Raw genomic sequence first — 17,841 nt, forward strand, 5'->3', positions numbered from 1 at the left:
GGCTAAGATGCAGTTTTGAAAAAAGACAAGAAATCATTGGTTGTTTGACAACATTCTACACTGAAAGGTAGGGTGCATGTTTCTGTTTTTTAAAGGCATGATTCTTATTGGTTAACAAAAAGTGAGTGAAAGGAACATTATATATGATAAGCTGATATGTTGAAAAGTCAAGCACACTTGCTGTTTTGATTAGCAACATTGTGTGCTGAACTTGTGACCTGTGTGCTCAGTTCAGTGTTCCATGACCTGTTCCTATGGTAACAGGCAGAAGGCAGTTTGGGGGTAGGGTTCAAATTTATGTAATTTGGAAAGAGTTGAAATGTTTAACCAATAGAAATGTGTTTGCTTTTGACTTTATGTGGGAAGGAATGTGATGTGATGTTTACATGTATATGTGTGGAAAATTAGAGGGAAACTTTGCCATTCTTTGGTTTTGCTGACAGGTGCACAGTGCAGAGATTCTGTATAAGTAAATCTGGTGTGTGACTGATATACTTCTTAATCTACAAAACAACTTGAAAGGTGAGTTATTTAATTGTGAGGGGATGTATGTGCTATATTTTGATTTTAATCAGACTAATGTATTTCTCCTGGTAAAGTGCAGGGAGTACTTTTTTTGTCTACAATCTTATTGACAGTGTGTGTGCATGTAGAAATCATTCTGTGATAAGCATTTGTGTGTTTCATGTGTTTGCAGAAAGATAACTGTGCTGTTTTTATATTTTGGTACAATTAGAAATCAGTCATTGTTTATACATTTGCAAAATGAGTCATGTTTCTACACTAAAATGTAGTATTCGTAGATTAGGAAATGGGTTTTGGTATAGTGCAAGGGATAGTGTTGTTTGTCTAGGATCACACAGTGAGTCTGTGTGCATTTAGGAATCATTTTGAGAGAAACATTTTGGTACTAATCTGTAGTAGTAGATTTTTTGCAATGTGTGCAGTCACCTTAGATCTTGTAGACTAGTAAATGTGTTTTGTACAAGGGATAGTATCACACTGTGAGTCTGTGTGCATTTGGGTAAGGATTGTGAGAGAAGCATTTGGTAACATTGTGCATTTGCTAACAGATAACTGTTTTAAAACCTTTCTTGTTGTCAAGTTTTAGTAGCATTAGAAGCCAGTCTTTGCTTATGTATTGACAACATGAGTTAGGCTTTGACACTAAAGTGCAGTACTTAAATATGTAGATTGTGTGCAGTCCCCTTACCCCTTCCATAGTAGTGAATGAGTTTTGGTAAACTCCTAGTGATAGTGTTGTTTGTCTAGAATCACACTGTGAGTCTGTGTGCATTTGGGAACCACTGTGAGAGAAGCATTTGGTAACATCATGTATTTGCTTACAGATAACTGTTTTAAAATCTCTCATTTTGTCAAGTTTTAGTAGCATTAGAAGCCAGTCTTTGCTTATGCATTGATAAAATGAGTCAGGTTTCACACTAAAGTGCAGTACTTTAATATGTAGATTGTGTGCAGTACCGTTACCCCTTCCAGACTAGTGAATGAGTTTTGGTAAACTCCTAGGATAATGTTGCTTGTCTAAAATCACACTGTGAGTCTGTGTTCCTTTCGGGTAAGGATTGTGAGAGAAGCATTTGGTAACATTGTGTATTTTCTGACAGATAACTGTTTTAAAACCTGTCATGTTGTCAAGTTTTAGTAGCATTAGAAGGCAGTCTTTGCTTATGCATTGATAAAATGAGTCAGGCTTTGACACTAAAGTGCAGTACTGAAATATGTAGATTGTGTGCAGTCCCCTTACCCCTTGCACAGTAGTGAATGAGTTTTGGTAAACTCCTAGGGATAGAGTTGCTTGTCTAGAATCACACTGTGAGTCTGTGTGCATTTGGGAACCACTGTGAGAGAAGCATTTGGTAAATTCATGTATTTGCTGACAGACAATTGTTTTAAAACCTGTCATGTTGTCAAGTTTTAGTAGCATTAGAAGCCACCCTTTTTGCTTATGCATTGATAAAATAAGTCAGGCTAAGACACTAAAGTGCAGTACTTAAATATGTAGATTGTGTGCAGTCCCCTTACCCCTTCTACAGTAGTAAATGAGTGTTGGTAAACTCCTAGGGATAGTGTTGCTCGTCTAGAATCACACTGTGAGTCTGTGGGCATTTGGGAACCACTGTGAGAGAAGCATTTGGTATCATCATCTATTTGCTGACAGATAACTGTTTTAAAAGCTGTCATGTTGTCAAGTTTTAGTAGCATTAGAAGCCAGTCATTGCTTATGCATTGATAAAATGAGTCAGGCATTGACAGAAAAGTGCAGTACTGAAATATGTAGATTGTGTGCAGTCCCCTTACCCCTTCTACAGTAGTGAATGAGTTTTGGTAAACTCCTAGGGATAGTGTTGCTCGTCTAGAATCACACTGTGAGTCTGTGTGCATTTAGGAACCACTGTGAGAGAAGCATTTGGGTACTTCATATCTTTGAATACGCATAACTGCTTAAAAACTTTCCTGTTCTCAAGTTTTGGTAGAATTAGAAGGCAGTCATTGCTTATGTATTCACCCAGGAACTGTCTTTGCAATACTGTAAACATTCTGTTAATATTCAAGTAGTAACGGAGTGAGGCAGGCCCTAGCACATGCATTGATTCAAATGCTTATCCACCATGCATGCAGTTCTCTAACCATCTACACAGTTCACTTTCACACCTTTAATTCCATTGTCAGTATCCATACACTTCAAGCAAACTCCCTCTCACTCTCCATGTACTCCTCTAGTGACCCATTCAGCAGCATATACTAAACCATTCACTTCGCCAAAACCCAAACACTTATAAATTCACTCAGGCACTCTCTTTGCAGTACTCTCATAATTCAGTCAGTATCCAAGTACTCATGCAGCGAGCCAGGCCTTACAACATGGACTGCTTCAAAGCCCTATCCGGTATGCATACGGGCCTCTAGTCACCTACACACTTGTCTTTCACTTCTTTAATTAACTAGTCAGTATCTATATACTTCAATAAACATCCTGTCACTCATCTTGAACTTATCCAGTGACTGGTCCAGTACCATGTACTAATCTTTTTACTGCGCCAAAACTGAAAATCTTAAAAGTTTTACCCAGGCACTCTCCTAGCAGTAGTCTAATGATTCAGTCAGTTTCCAGGTACTCATGTAGTGAACCATGCATTACCACATAGAGGGCTACAAATGCCTATGCAGTATGCATGCAGTCTTCTAACATACGATACACTTGTCTTTAACAGCTTCAATTCCCCAGTCAGTATCCATGTACTTTCAGCAAACATCCTGTCACTCCCCTTGCAGTATTCCAGTGACTTATTTAGTACCATGTAGTAATGCATTCACTGCGCCAAAACTGAAACACTTGTAAATTCACCCAGGTACGCTTCTTGCAATAGTCTAATCATTCAGTCAGTACCTAAGTACTAATGGAGTGAGGCAGGCCTTAGCACATGGATTGATTCAAACGTGTTTCCAGTATGCATGGAGGCCTCTAACTACCAACACAATTGCCTTTCAGACCTTCAATTTCTCTGTCAGTATCTATAAACTCCAATAAACACTCTGTCACTTTAATTGCACACCTCCACTGACTCATTTGGCAGTAAGTACTAACATATTCACTGCACTAGAATCCAAAATCTTAAAAAGATTCACTGAGTCACTCTTTTTGTAGTACTCTAATGATTCAGTCAGTTCTGAGGTAGTTTCGCAGTGATCCAAGTGTTACTCTATGGACTGTTTCAAACGTCTATCCACTATGGATGTAGGTCTCTAGCCACCTACATACTTGTCTTTCACACTTTCAATATCCCAGACAGTATTCATACAGTTCCCGCAAACACTCTGTCACTCTCCTTATACTTCTCCAGTGACCCATTCAGCACCATGTACTAATCCATTCACTGCGCCGAAAGCCAACCACTTATACATTCACCCAGGCACTCTCCTTGCAGTACTCTAATCATTCAGTCAGTACCCAAGTACTCATGCAGTGAACCAGGCCTTAGCGCATGCATTGCTTCAAACGCCTATCCAGTATGCATGCAGTCCTCTAACCACCTACACACTTGTCTTTCACACCTTCAATTCCCCAGTCAGTATACATACACTGCAGCAAACACCCTCTCACTCCCATGGCACTCCTCCAGTGACCCATTCAGCACCATGTACTAATCCATTCACTGCGCCGAAAGCCAACCACTTATACATTCACACAGGCACTCTCCTTGCAGTGCTCTAATCATTCAGTCAGTACCCAAGTACTCATGCAGTAAGCCAGGCCTTAGCACATGCATTGCTTCAAATGCCTATCCAGTATGCATGCAGTCCTCTAACCACCTACACACTTGTCTTTCACACCTTCAATTCCCCAGTCAGTATACATACACTGCAACAAACACCCTCTCACTCCCCTTGCACTCCTCCAGTGACCCATTCAGCACCATGTACTAATCCATTCAGTGCGCCGAAAGTCAACCATTTATAAATTCAACCAGGCTCTCTCCTTGCAGTACTCTAATCATTCAGTCAGTACACAAGTACTCATGCAGTGAGCCAGGCCTTAGCACATGCATTGCTTCAAACGCCTATCCAGTATGCATGCAGTCCTCTAACCACCTACACACTTGTCTTTCACACCTTCAATTCCCCAGTCAGTATACATACACTGCAGCAAACACCCTCTCACTCCCCTTGCACTCCTCCAGTGACCCATTCAGCACCATGTACTAATCCATTCACTGCGCCGAAAGCCAACCACTTATACATTCATCCAGGCACTCTCCTTGCAGTACTCTAATCATTCAGTCAGTACCCAAGTACTCATGCAGTGAGCCAGGCCTTAGCACATGAATTGATTCAAACGCCTATCCAGTATGCATGCAGTCCTCTAACCACCTACACACTTGTCTTTCACACCTTCAATTCCCCAGTCAGTATACATACACTGCAGCAAACACCCTCTCACTCCCCTTGCACTCCTCCAGTGACCCTTTCAGCACCATGTACTAATCCATTAAGTGCGCTGAAAGTCAACCATTTATAAATTCACCCAGGCTCTCTCCTTGCAGTACTCTAATCATTCAGTCAGTACCCAAGTACTCATGCAGTGAGCCAGGACTTAGCACATGAATTGCTTCAAATGCCTATCCACTATGCATGCAGTCCTCTAACCACCTACACACTTGTCTTTCACACCTTCAATTCCCTAGTCAGTATTCATACACTTCTAGCAAACACGCTGTCACTCCCCTTGCAGTCCTCTAGTGACCCATTCAGCACCATGAACTAATCCATTCACTGTGCAAAAACCCGAACACTTATAAATTCACCCAGGCACTCTCCTCGCAGTACTCTAATCATTCAGTCAGTATCCAAGTAGTATTGGACTGAGACAGGCCTTAACATATGGATGGATTCAAACATGTGTCCACTATGCATGTAGGTCTCTAATCACCTACACACTTGTCTTTCACACCATCAATATCCATGTCAGTATTCATACACTTCTAGGAAACACCCTGTCACTCACCCAGTGTGTCTCATTATAGTATTGTTATCATTCAGTCAGTTAGCATGTAGTCTTTTAGGGCCTCATGTAGGAAGCCAAATACCGGTCGGTAACGGCCGATTTTCGGTAATTATACCGTTACCGACCGGTATTTTGGCCATTGGTATGTAGGGGGACAAACTTTGCTTTCGGAATTTACCGAATCGGTAAAATTACCGATTCGGTAATAATACCGAATCGGTAATGTTACCGAATCGGTAACTTTTCCGAATCGGTAATTTTACCGATTCGGTAAATTCCGAAAGCAAAATCGAGATGTAGGGGGAGTGTGTGTGTGTGTTTAAGAGTCGGTATTTACCACCAACTTATAGTTGGTGGTAAATAACGAATGTATGTGTAAATGCATTTTCACGCGCGTAGCAGTGTGCAATGTGGCATACATACATGCCCTTAGGGCATGTATGTGTGCCACATGTGCACACATGGCCGAATCAGGGGTGCAACAGGGTGTCAATGTGACACCCTGCCACCCTTGTATGTGTTCCCCCCATTACCGAATCGGTATTTACCGATTCGGTAATGAGGCATACCTTCCCATCAATGGGAAGGTATGCCTCATTACCGAATCGGTAAATACCGATTCGGTAATTACCGACTAGTATCGATTCGGTAAAAAATACCGACTCATTACCTACATACCAGTTACCACTTCTAAAATACCGATTCGGTATCGTTCGGTATTTTAGAAGTGGTAACTGGTATGCTACCTACATGAGGCCCTTAGTGAGGTAGGCTTTAGGGCATGAACTGCTTCAAAGTAGTATGCACTATGCATGTAGTGTTTTAACCATCGTCACACTTGTGCGTCAGGGCTAAAGTTTCTTAGTCAGTTTTTATATAAAATGTGTTTCTACAGCAATAGACTAGTATACATTTGAAAGTTATTAGTACACTTCTATTTGTGATTCTTTTTTACAGATACTGCTTTTCAACGTTAAAATAGAGAAATCATGCCAGAAAAAAAAAGAAAAAGAAAAGAACAGAGACAGGAGAATTACTTGAAGAAACATCAACCACAAGTATTGAATGTACAAGATAATGTGGCTAAAAAGAAAAAATCTTCTGGTAAGATCACAAAGCAATTTATTAAAAATGTTTGTAGGAGCAAACAGAATGCACAGAATGCTGAAACCACTGAGAATGTTTCATCTAGAAAAAAACTAAAATAAGAGGAAAAGCAAAAAAACAAATGTTCAGTTAAAGGAGATAAAGTATGCTAAAAGAAGGCAAAATCAGTATAAGGAATTATGCAAAAAAATATTTTACAAGAGAGTAGTACATAATTTGCTGAAAGATGTGAAGAAATATAAAAAGAGAGCTCTATTTTATAAAAAGAAGAAGCATATTGAAAACATTGTTGAAAAGGCTTTTGAAGTAAAAAGGAAACTATTCATTTTAGTATTAAACAGAATTCGATCACTAGATAAACCAATCAATTTAATGAAGGTTAAAAGTAGGGGGAAAAGGGTAATTAATAGAAAAAAAAATTGTGATTTTTTTTGGGAGAATGGAAAAACAGTTCCAGTTATGAACCTTTCTTTAATGAAGAGAGTTATTTACAGAGCAAAACATTACTGTTTGCAGTTGACACCAGTGGTAGAGGTTATGAAGTTAGAGATGGTTGTCCAATTGAGAAAGAGCAAATGGTTGAAAGAAATGCAGAAGAAGTGATAGCTGATGAAGTTCTAGGGAGACATCTTAAACACCCTGTGTATACTTGGGATTGCAGTAGTATTTGTAGTGTACGACAGGAATCTATTCATAAATTATGTCGTTTTTTACGAGCATATAGTAGAAAAAAGTGTTAAACAAAAGATTAAGGTGTTGCAAGGACTAGACCCTTGCATAGTGAGAAAAAAACTGGTTTGCAAGGTCATTCTCTGGCTTGTCTTTCTAGGAAAGTTTGTCAAAGTGTTTTTCACCATTTCAGGATGCTGGCAGTACATCATACTCAAATGCGGAAGTTAGTGAGAAGATTGTATTATGCGAAAAGTCCAGCACTAAAGTTAAATGAGTTGAACAGTGCTCTTTTGCGTGGCTCAGTATCAGATGTGAAGATGGTTTGTGACGATATTGAGTTTTGTTACTTTGGTCCTCAGCAAAAGGGTGCAGAAACTGACACATTAGTAGAACAAAATGTTAAAGACAATGTAGAACCCGTAATTACAAAAACTTTTGAGGATGAAATCACAAAGTTTAAGGTAATTTCAGGTGAAAGACCAAATGTTTCTTTTATTTGTTGTCGGCGAACTCACTATAAAAATCAGACTAGGGGTGTCAATCTGTATTTAAAAAGTGAAATAGAAGATAATGATAAGTCGATGGAATTTGCAACTTATTTGTTGGTAGAGGATTGTTTTGATTTGGGATCTGAGAAGCATATTTGCAAATATTGTAATAACAAATTAGATGAGAATAAAATGCCTGCTAGAGCTGTTCATAATAACCTAGGGTTGGTTGCTATTCCTCCACAGCTGATAGATTTAAATACGTATGAGTCTATTCTCATTCAATGTGTTCACCCGTTTGAGGCTATTGTTCGTATGGAGCCTAAAACAGATAAATTACCTCCATCAGAGTTGCAAAGAGGATTGAAAGGAAGAGTTGTGCATTTACCGTTAGATTTAAGGAAAAATATTGAAACTATTGGTGTAGGCCATGCAGAAAATGGGCCACTAGTCAATCTAGTTAATGGTTTTCCTACTAAGATTAAGAAAATCTGGCAAGAGTTAGTGGATGTTAGAAAAGTGCAAAAGGCATCATTGTATCTGTTAAAAAATAATTAGTACTATAGAAATGTGTTTGTAGGAGAAGAAGAAATAGATTTAGCAGAAGATACTGAAACATTAAGTGGACAAATTGAAAAAGTGGACATGTCCAGATGTGAAGAAATCTATGAACATTACAGTGTACATCCACTTCATTCCAAAGAGGTGATGGGGAATACGATTGTGTTGTTCCAAATGAAAAAAGCAACAGGAAGTCCCATGAGTGTATGGGAAGAGAGCTTGGAAGCTCATTGTTTCCCGCAGTTGTTTCCAACAGGAAAAGATGGACGATATGATGAACGTCCTGTGCAGATTCTTGCATCTGAATATCGGACAACAAGATTATATGCAGAAGATCCAAGATTTCGACAATGTTTCCCCTATATGTTTCATCTTCTGTTTGAAAGTGACTTGTCTGGACTTTCATATGCAGTAAATCACATTTTAAAAACTGGAATGCATCTGCAAAATGTAATTGCAAAGGATTTTATGGATAAAGTGCATCAGAGAGATGATCATTTAGAATCTCAGCTGATTAATCTGATGGCATGTCAGCGTGGGACTAATGAATATTGGTACCATCGTCATGGAGAACTGAAATGTATGCTACGGAACTTGGGAACTCCTACATGGTTTGTTACACTAAGCTGTGCTGAGTATGCTTGGGATGGTTTACTTGAATTTCTTCGAGAGGCAAATTCCAATATAAAAAAATGGAATACAAGACACCTGGAGAATTGTGCTCATTGGATCCTGTTAATGTATGCAGATATTTTAATCATAGATTTGAAGCTATGATGTCTTTCATCTGCAATAAAAAGAAACCTCCTCTTGGAGATGTTGTGGATTTCTTTTGGAGAAAGGAGTATCAAGCAAGAGGTGCTCCTCATATACATATGTTGTTATGGATCAAGGACGCCCCCAAATTTGGAACAGATTCAGATGAAACTGTTTTGTCTTTCATTGAAGATTATGCCACATGTGCTGTACCCAATAGCAGAGAACATAAAAACTTAAAACAACATGTCTTACGATTCCAAAGCCATCGATGCGGAAAGTACTGTTGACGAAAGTACAAGTCAAAGGATAAATTCTATACCAAATGTCGTTTTGGATTTCCACGTCCTGTATTATCCAAAGGAAGAGTGAACAGTTTTATGTCAGCTATGCGACATACCATCACAAGAAATTCTCCAAAAAATACCTACAACTTAAGAAGACGTGAAGAATCAAAATACATGAATGACTACAATCCAGTTATTTTATCCATGTGGAATGCTAACATGGATATTCAGTATGTTGCGGACAATTCCATTGCTGTTGCACGATATGTAACGTCCTAGATTACTAAATCAGAAAAGACGGAATTGAAAGAAATGTGGGAAGAGATTTCTCACGAGAAGACTCTAAGTAAGAAATTATGCAGTTTCAGTTTGAAGATGTTATCGCATCGTGAAATTGGAGCATATGAATGTTCAAATCGGTTATCATCTTCAAGTCTATATTCCAAAAGTAGAAGAATCATTTGGGTGAGTTTAGGTCTTGCAGGAATGCGCAATCGGGTACTGAAATCTGTTCAAGAAATTGAATATTTAGCAGAAAAAGAACCAGAAAGTACAGATATTTTGAAAACTAATATGTTGGACACATTTTACCCAAACAGAAGTCATCATCTTGAGAACATGTGTCTCTATGAAGTGCTGCAAAACTACACTTTTAAACGGAATACTACAGAGAACATCAAGGATGGAAAATATGCAGTGATTGGTTCCGAAGTATGTCTGATGAAACAATGGAAAGGAAATGTAATTAATCACAGGGAACTGAGTTGCGACACTGCTGATGAAAAAGGGAATTTTACTATTTAGCCCTTTTGCAAATGTTCAAACCATGGTGTTCAGAACTGGAATTACTTGGAGATGCTATGAAGATTCATTTAATGCTTGTAAATATAGCATACAATGCAGTGCTTTTGCAAATTATGTGAAAATGTTGAATGATGAAATTGATCAAGAAGCTACAATTGCAGCTGAGATGGCTAGAGACAGTTCTCAAGACAGTCAAAGTTCTGCTGCACTGAGTCAAGATCCACTTGGACAACCAATTGTTGAAAATGAAGCAGCAACAGCCATGAATGAGGTGGAAACAGCAATGTATCAAGCTCAAGAAGATGTAATACAGTTAGGAAACTTGTAAGAACAACTAAATGTTGAACAGAAACAAATATATCAACAAGTGAAAGAGCAGATTGACCATAGATTACTTCATGAAAAGAAAGGGTGCTCATGCACATCATTTCAACCTATCCGAATGTATGTGAGTGGTCAAGCTGGAACAGGAAAAAGTTTCTTAATTAAAGTAATTACAAGTTATCTGCAAAAAACAACTGAGTCGCATTTGTCTTGTGTTGTCACTGCTCCAACTGGGTTTGCAGCACATAACATTAAAGGAATTACTTTATATCGTTTACTAATGCTACCAGTAGAGCATGAGAACAAATTGGAATACCAGACGCTATCTGGAGAAGCTTGTTGTGAAGTTTCAAGAGTCTTGAAGAAAATGAAACTTCTCATTATTGATGAGGTGAGCATGGTGTCAAACTTGATGCTTGCCTTTGTGCATTTAAGAATGCAGCAAATTCTTAAAACAGAGTAAGATGTGTTATTTGGAGGAAAACACGTCATAGTTTTTGGAGATCTATTGCAACTGACTCCGGTAAAAGGACAACCGGTATTTAAAACACTTGCACATGAAGATACCAGAAAGTCTCTTGGTAGTGTTGGTAATGTGAACATTTGGACTAATTTTGAATACAAAGAACTAACAACAAATATGCGAAAGGCAAATGATACTGAATATGGAAGTTTTCTTCAAGATATAAGAATTGGAATTCTTACAAAGCATGGCAAACAAGCTTTGGAAAGTCGATTACTTTGCAATGTCTTTCCAAATGAAAATGTAGTTCCTGCAAAAGTGAACATGAAAATTGCTGAAATCAATGATCTGTTTAATGCCAACACTGCGTGAGTGTTCCATATTCAACGAAGAACTATTGAAACTGGAAAATGAAGAAATTATAAAAATGGAAGCCATCGATGAAATAGAGCATGAAGGAATCACTATTATTTTGATGGGAAAGTTGAAAACAAAACTGGATTCTTTAGAAAAAAAAATATCTAAAACAGCTGGTTTAGAAAAGACACTATATGCGTGTGTAAACTGTCGGGTAATTTTAAGGCATAATTTGGATGTAGAAAAAGGGTTAGTGGCGCAATGGGTAAAGTGGTGGATTTGGCTAATTATCAGAAAAAAGAAGGAATTGAATTTTTTTAAATTAAATTTGATCAGATTGAAGATGATACAGAAATTGGTTGTTGTTCAGTTCGTTTTTTGCTTGTTAAAGATTTATATGTCCGTAGGAAACAATTTCCATTTTCTCTGGCATATGCAGTGACTATTCATAAATCTCAAGGATTAAGTGTAGACAGTGAACATTGGATCTACTGTATTTAAAGAGGGTATGGCATATGTTGCTTTGTCGCGAGTCAGAACATTATCTGGTTTGTTTTTGATTGATTTTGATGAGACAAAGGTTACTGCAGATCAAACGGTGTAAAAGAGTATAACAGGTTAAGAAGGGTGTATGCTCCAAATTTAGGTCAATATCCTGTATTTGAAAAGCGTGTGATTGGTCGAAAAAGAGGGGTTTGAGAATATCTGTTCTGAAGGTGTCGAGAAGGGAAAAGAACAAGATAATGTTGTGATTGCAAGTAAAAAGAAATTGGACACTGTTGAAGAGGTTGTTGGTTATCAGTTTGAAAATAGTTCAGGTGTCAACTGCTATGCTAATGTAGTGGTCAATGTTGTTTTATATCTTGAAGGTTTGCAAGAACAAATTATGCAGAATCGGCAAAAAAGATTTTGTTCTCTGTTGCATTCTGTTTATGAAAAATTGACAACAGATACAAGTAAAATACAATCTGTTTCAGATGTTTGTAAACTTTTGGATGTGTGTTCTGGTTCTACACAATTTACACAAAATATCCAACAAGATGCTCAGGAATTTTTAATGTATATGCTTACCATTTTTGAAAATGAAGGTGTAGAAATAGAAAATATTTTTGGCCTTTCTTACAAATGGGAACATCATTGCGAAAATTGCATGTACACATGTAGCACCAATGTAGACACTGAGAGATTTCTGTATTTAACATTACCAGACTGTCAATCAGTGTCTTTCAATAAATTAGTTAAAGGTGCAAATCAAAACTTGGAATGTAGCCAAAGTAAATCTGAAATGTTATCCACATTATTTTTAACAAAATATGTACAATACATAATTTTAATGATGCAACGTTGTACAGCTGATGGAAGAAAATTGAATACTTTAATAAAGCAGTTTGTAGCAACACAACTATCAATATAAGGAAGGACTTTTGTAGCAATTGCAATAATTTTCCATGATGGTTCTTCCACCACATCTGGACATTACACTGCCTATCTAAAATGTGACAAAGGCTGGACACTTTGTAATGATTCCCAGTTGGTTTTCAAACGTTTGCCTAGGGAATTACCTAATTCCTACCTAATATTTTTAAAGTCAAAGTTTTAGGAAGATAATTCATTCTCTGAGGAATTTATTATTATAATTTAATAGGACTACCATTGGACAATTTACATAAAAAGAAGTGCAAAAATACCATTTGGCCTCAAGGAAAGGTATATGTTTGAATTATGTACTTTTTTGTGCTCATTGACTCTGTCAATATTTTTAAGCGACAACATTTACAGTTTTTATATGTTAAACTTATAAAATGTTGTTAGCCATAAGCATTTCATATAGGTGTGATTTGTATCTTGTGGTATTTTACTGAGAATAGCATGTTGTTGTTTTTTAAACAATCTTTTTGATTGTTTTTTTTTTGCCCGCTGTTATGTGATGAGTACGATTGAAATCACTATTTCTAGTGAAATTCAATATATTCTGAGAACAGCAAAAAAGGCAAACAAATTACTTTGTTGAAATTATGCTGTGTTGTAAAAAAATTATTATTACATGTTATAACTATTTTTTCTTTTCTTTACAGATCATAATTCTAAAATAAGCAGTTTACATCAATTTTTATTGAAAACAAAATCTGAAAAAAAGTATACCATTTTTAATTTCTATTACTGGGAAGGTAAGTTTAACTGAGTATTAATATGCAGAATGTGCAGATCTGCAAGAGCCTACAAAGATTGAACAAGTTCTTGAAAACACTCTGTTTATACCGATGTAGTTTTGAAATCTCTCTGTTACCGGATATTATGTGACCTCCAAAAAAAGAGATTTGAGTGGTTCATAATATTTCCCATTGTACCTATTGAAGGACCGCAATCATTTCAATCATTCTTGTTTGAGCATCTTTGCAGACAAAACTCTGTGCTTACCTTCTATCATTCCAAAGCAATTTTAAAACAGAAATATGTCACTTTTTGTAACATAGTTATTGCACAAGACACTCTTTCATATTTACAAAGAGAGGAAAAGGTGCTCTATGTACTTTTTCTACTCCATGTAAATACAACCTCATCATACACACCACTTTGTGTTGAAAGGTTGTTCTATAAGTGTTGTTGTGCATGATTGCACTGAATACTCATAGAACAAATACATCTCCAGATTTATCAGAAATCATGACTCTCGATATGTGTGTGAATGCTGCACCATTATCTAATTGGTGTACGAAAGCACAACAAGGAGAATTTTTTTGTTTTCTCCTCATTTTTAAATCTTCAATGCATGCTAAAATGTTCAGCATACATTGAAGGAGACAAATGTGTTTACTGATTGTTTTTGTGCAGGGAGGTGTGTCTTTCTGCACAAAAACAAACAGCATATGACACAGATATCCTTCCACTATGGTGCAAGGGTGCCTGTGTCACCACATGGCTGCAATTTAAGCAGCCGTGCAGATAGAAGCATAGATGTGCAACATATTTATATACATATGTTGCATCCCTGTGCTTCGGAAGTACTACAGCACACTGCAGTTAAAGAGGTTACTGTGTGATGATGCAGCACTTCCTCATAGTTCTGCACTTATACATTCACCATACGCTATTAATGCATTCATTCAGTCAATTATGTTCTACACATACATTCATCTAAACTTTCACACACCAACAGACACATATATAGCTCTTTTTTTAAACCAGGAAAGTTAGTTCTTAGAAGAATTTTTTTTTCTTCTTTTTTCTTTTATATTTTTTTTGTTTTTTTTTTAACAATTGTTAATTTTTTTGGGGATTCTCTTGAAAAAAAAAGGAAAAAATAGAACTGGAGGAACAAAACAATGAACTTCAGGAAAAAAAAAACTGGCAATGGTGACTTTCTCGCCTGCGGCAGATCAGGTCAATAGACTGCTCCCTGTAGCATAAAGTAGCATTGCATTTTATGCAGAGCACTTTCAAATATTGGAACTGCGGGCGGATGTCCAAATTTTGTGCAGAAGGATGCACTCTTGAAGTGCTTGGCTGTGATGAATCCGTAGGAGCAGGAACGACTCTCATCCTTCGGCATTCCTCCCGAGCAAGGTTTACTGGATGAAGGGTCATTAGATGTTTCATCATGCTCGCAGTTCCGCATTAATATTTTTTGTGTGGATCCCCATGAGACAGCACTCTCTGGCAGATCTTGCAGGTCACCAAGGTGGCATTGGTCTTTGTTTGCCCCTCTGGATATGTGAAAAATTTCCACACCACAGATGAAAAACATGGTGTGCGTGGTGGCTTTTCCAAAAAATCATCCTCAGATGAATGAGGAGATCCAGGAGATGCCTGCTGCCCCGAAGCCATTGTTTGGTAAGAAAAAAGTTTGAGCTAAGTTAAAACCTGGGCAAAAAAGCTTCTTCTCTGCAAAAAGATGCTTCTCCAAAGAAGAATGATTGAAATGGCTGGGGTCTTTCAATAGTTACAACAGGAAGTGTAATGAACCAATCAAATCTCTTTTTTTCAGGTCACATGGGATCCGTGCACCATGCGCTTAAGCAGCACGCACCCAGCGCGCATCCGCAAAATTTAATTTAAAAAGAATATAGGATTAAATGTAAAAATATATTACTTTTATGAGTCGTTTACAGTTAATCTTCAATTAATATTCACATACAATACATATATATATATGTTTTTTTAAATGTTAAATATTTCGCGGGATTCGCGCACCCACCGCGTCATGCACGCACATGACTAGGGGTGGGCGGAATTTGCGGAATTAACCTTCGCAAATTATCGCGAGAATGTTTAAAATTATCGCAAACAAGCAGAAATATCGCGAAGATGCGGAAGTTTTTTTCCGGCATGTTCGCGCGATTTTCTGCATGGTTGCGGGTCGCCAACTTACCCATGTGGCTGCTTGCGGGCGCGGCCATCTTGTTTTGAGTTGTTCTCGCGGTGCATGATCGCGAGAAGAAAGACGTGATCGCGCGACGCATGACGTCACTGCGGGCGCGAACTGTCGCGAGACAGCGCAAATGGCTAAAAACAATACAACATCTCATGGAGAACGCGACCGGATCAAGAAAACTTGTCGGCGAACGCAGGGATTCAGGTAAGGCGATCGCGCGCGCGCGAGAATGTATCATTTTACAGCGCGAGCAAGAAACAAATTATCGCCAAGCTGCGGAAACCGGAATTTTTGACATTTTCGCGCTCTCCGCGGAACGCAAAAATGTCAAATTATCGCAATTTCCGCGACCGGAACGAAATTTTTGCCCAGGCCTACACATGACGCATCGCGGAAGCACGCAAGCGTCGTGTCACGAGCATCGTACGTGTCGCGTATAGGCTTGGAGTCGCATACCAGTCGCATTGAAATTGCGCAGCAAACACATACCCAACGCTTACCATACACGGATGCTTACGCGTAGGGGTCGAGATGGGTGGGCATAGGGTGCGCGGATCCCCAAAAAATGGGGAAAAAATAAATAAATAGAGTTTTGAAAATATAGTTTAAAAAATATTTTAAAAATATATAAAAATATTTTTTAAAACATTAACAATTTTTTTTAAAAACCCCAATAAAAACAAATATTATTTTTTAATTTTTTAAAGAATTAATTGAAAAAATACATTGAAAAAAGGTGATAAAAATGAATTTAAAAAAACATAATTAAAGGAATTGACACAATAAAATTGAAAAATTTAGAAATTCAATGAAAATCATTAAACGTCATAGCTTTAGAGACAAATTATAGATAGGAATTAGCATTTAAAAAACATTTGAAATTCACTGAAAAAACCATAGGTTTCATGCACGTTATAGTTAGGAATTGGCATTTAAAAAACCTTAAATATTCACTGAAAAAAACCATAGGTTTCGGGGGTGTTATAGTTAGCTGGACATTTCCCTCATACAAAACCCTAGAAATTCCCCCATTATAGTTAGTTCAACTAACTATTACTCGTGCGCCCCCGCAATGCACTGCTGATGACGTCACATATTACATCACTCATGAGATGGTCAGTGACATCACTCATGACATCACTGATGACATCTCAAATGACAACACTGATGACATCACGGATGACGTCATCCATGTAATAAATTAGAGCATCTTCTCACAACCTAATATAACCTTTGATATACCGACTCAAAATTTCAGACGGCCATTCTCAAAACCATAGATACTCCAATACCAATAACTACATACTTTGACTCTTACATCTACACACACCTGCACTCACTCACCTGTAGAGTCACTCATACCTACAGTCACTTAGTACAGGACTATCATGCGCATTTATACACCTATATAGACACTCAGGCACTGCCAATCATCCATAGACATACTCACACACCTAGTCAATCATGCAAATAATTAATCACACTCCAATTTACTCACCTATACAGTTATACACACACAGGTTCACTTACTTATAAAAATACTAGCACATTCTTACGCTCTTATACAATTACTGATACAAGCACACACTCATCCATACAGCCACTCTCACAATTACACACTCTCACATATACCCAGTTATATACTCTTACACACATATACCCTGCCTTTCACATATGTAGTTATTCACACATGTACCGCTGAGATATACATTCAATCACTAACACACCCATACATACACTCACCCAACCATACAGTCCATCACAGATGCACTCTTAAAACCATGCACCCATAGAATCACCCACTCACACATCTATGCACAGAGTCACACACACCCTACCCACACAAACACTCAGGCACCCATACAGATATTCAGACAACCAATCATTAACTCATATAGACACTCATATAGCTATTCACAAAACCATGCAGCCACTTATACACCAACAGACAGACAGATACAGACATTCACACAGTTTAGTCACTATTCTGCAGTAAGATACATTTAATGACTCACTTATAGAGTCAGTCACACACCTGAAAATCATCCATTCACACACTTATACACTCACTCATTCTTCCATAGGTCTTTCCCTATATATATTAAACATATTAAAACTCTACAGAA

This window comes from Triturus cristatus, chromosome 4_2, assembly GCF_964204655.1.
Source record: "Triturus cristatus chromosome 4_2, aTriCri1.1, whole genome shotgun sequence".
Taxonomy (NCBI): domain Eukaryota; kingdom Metazoa; phylum Chordata; class Amphibia; order Caudata; family Salamandridae; genus Triturus; species Triturus cristatus.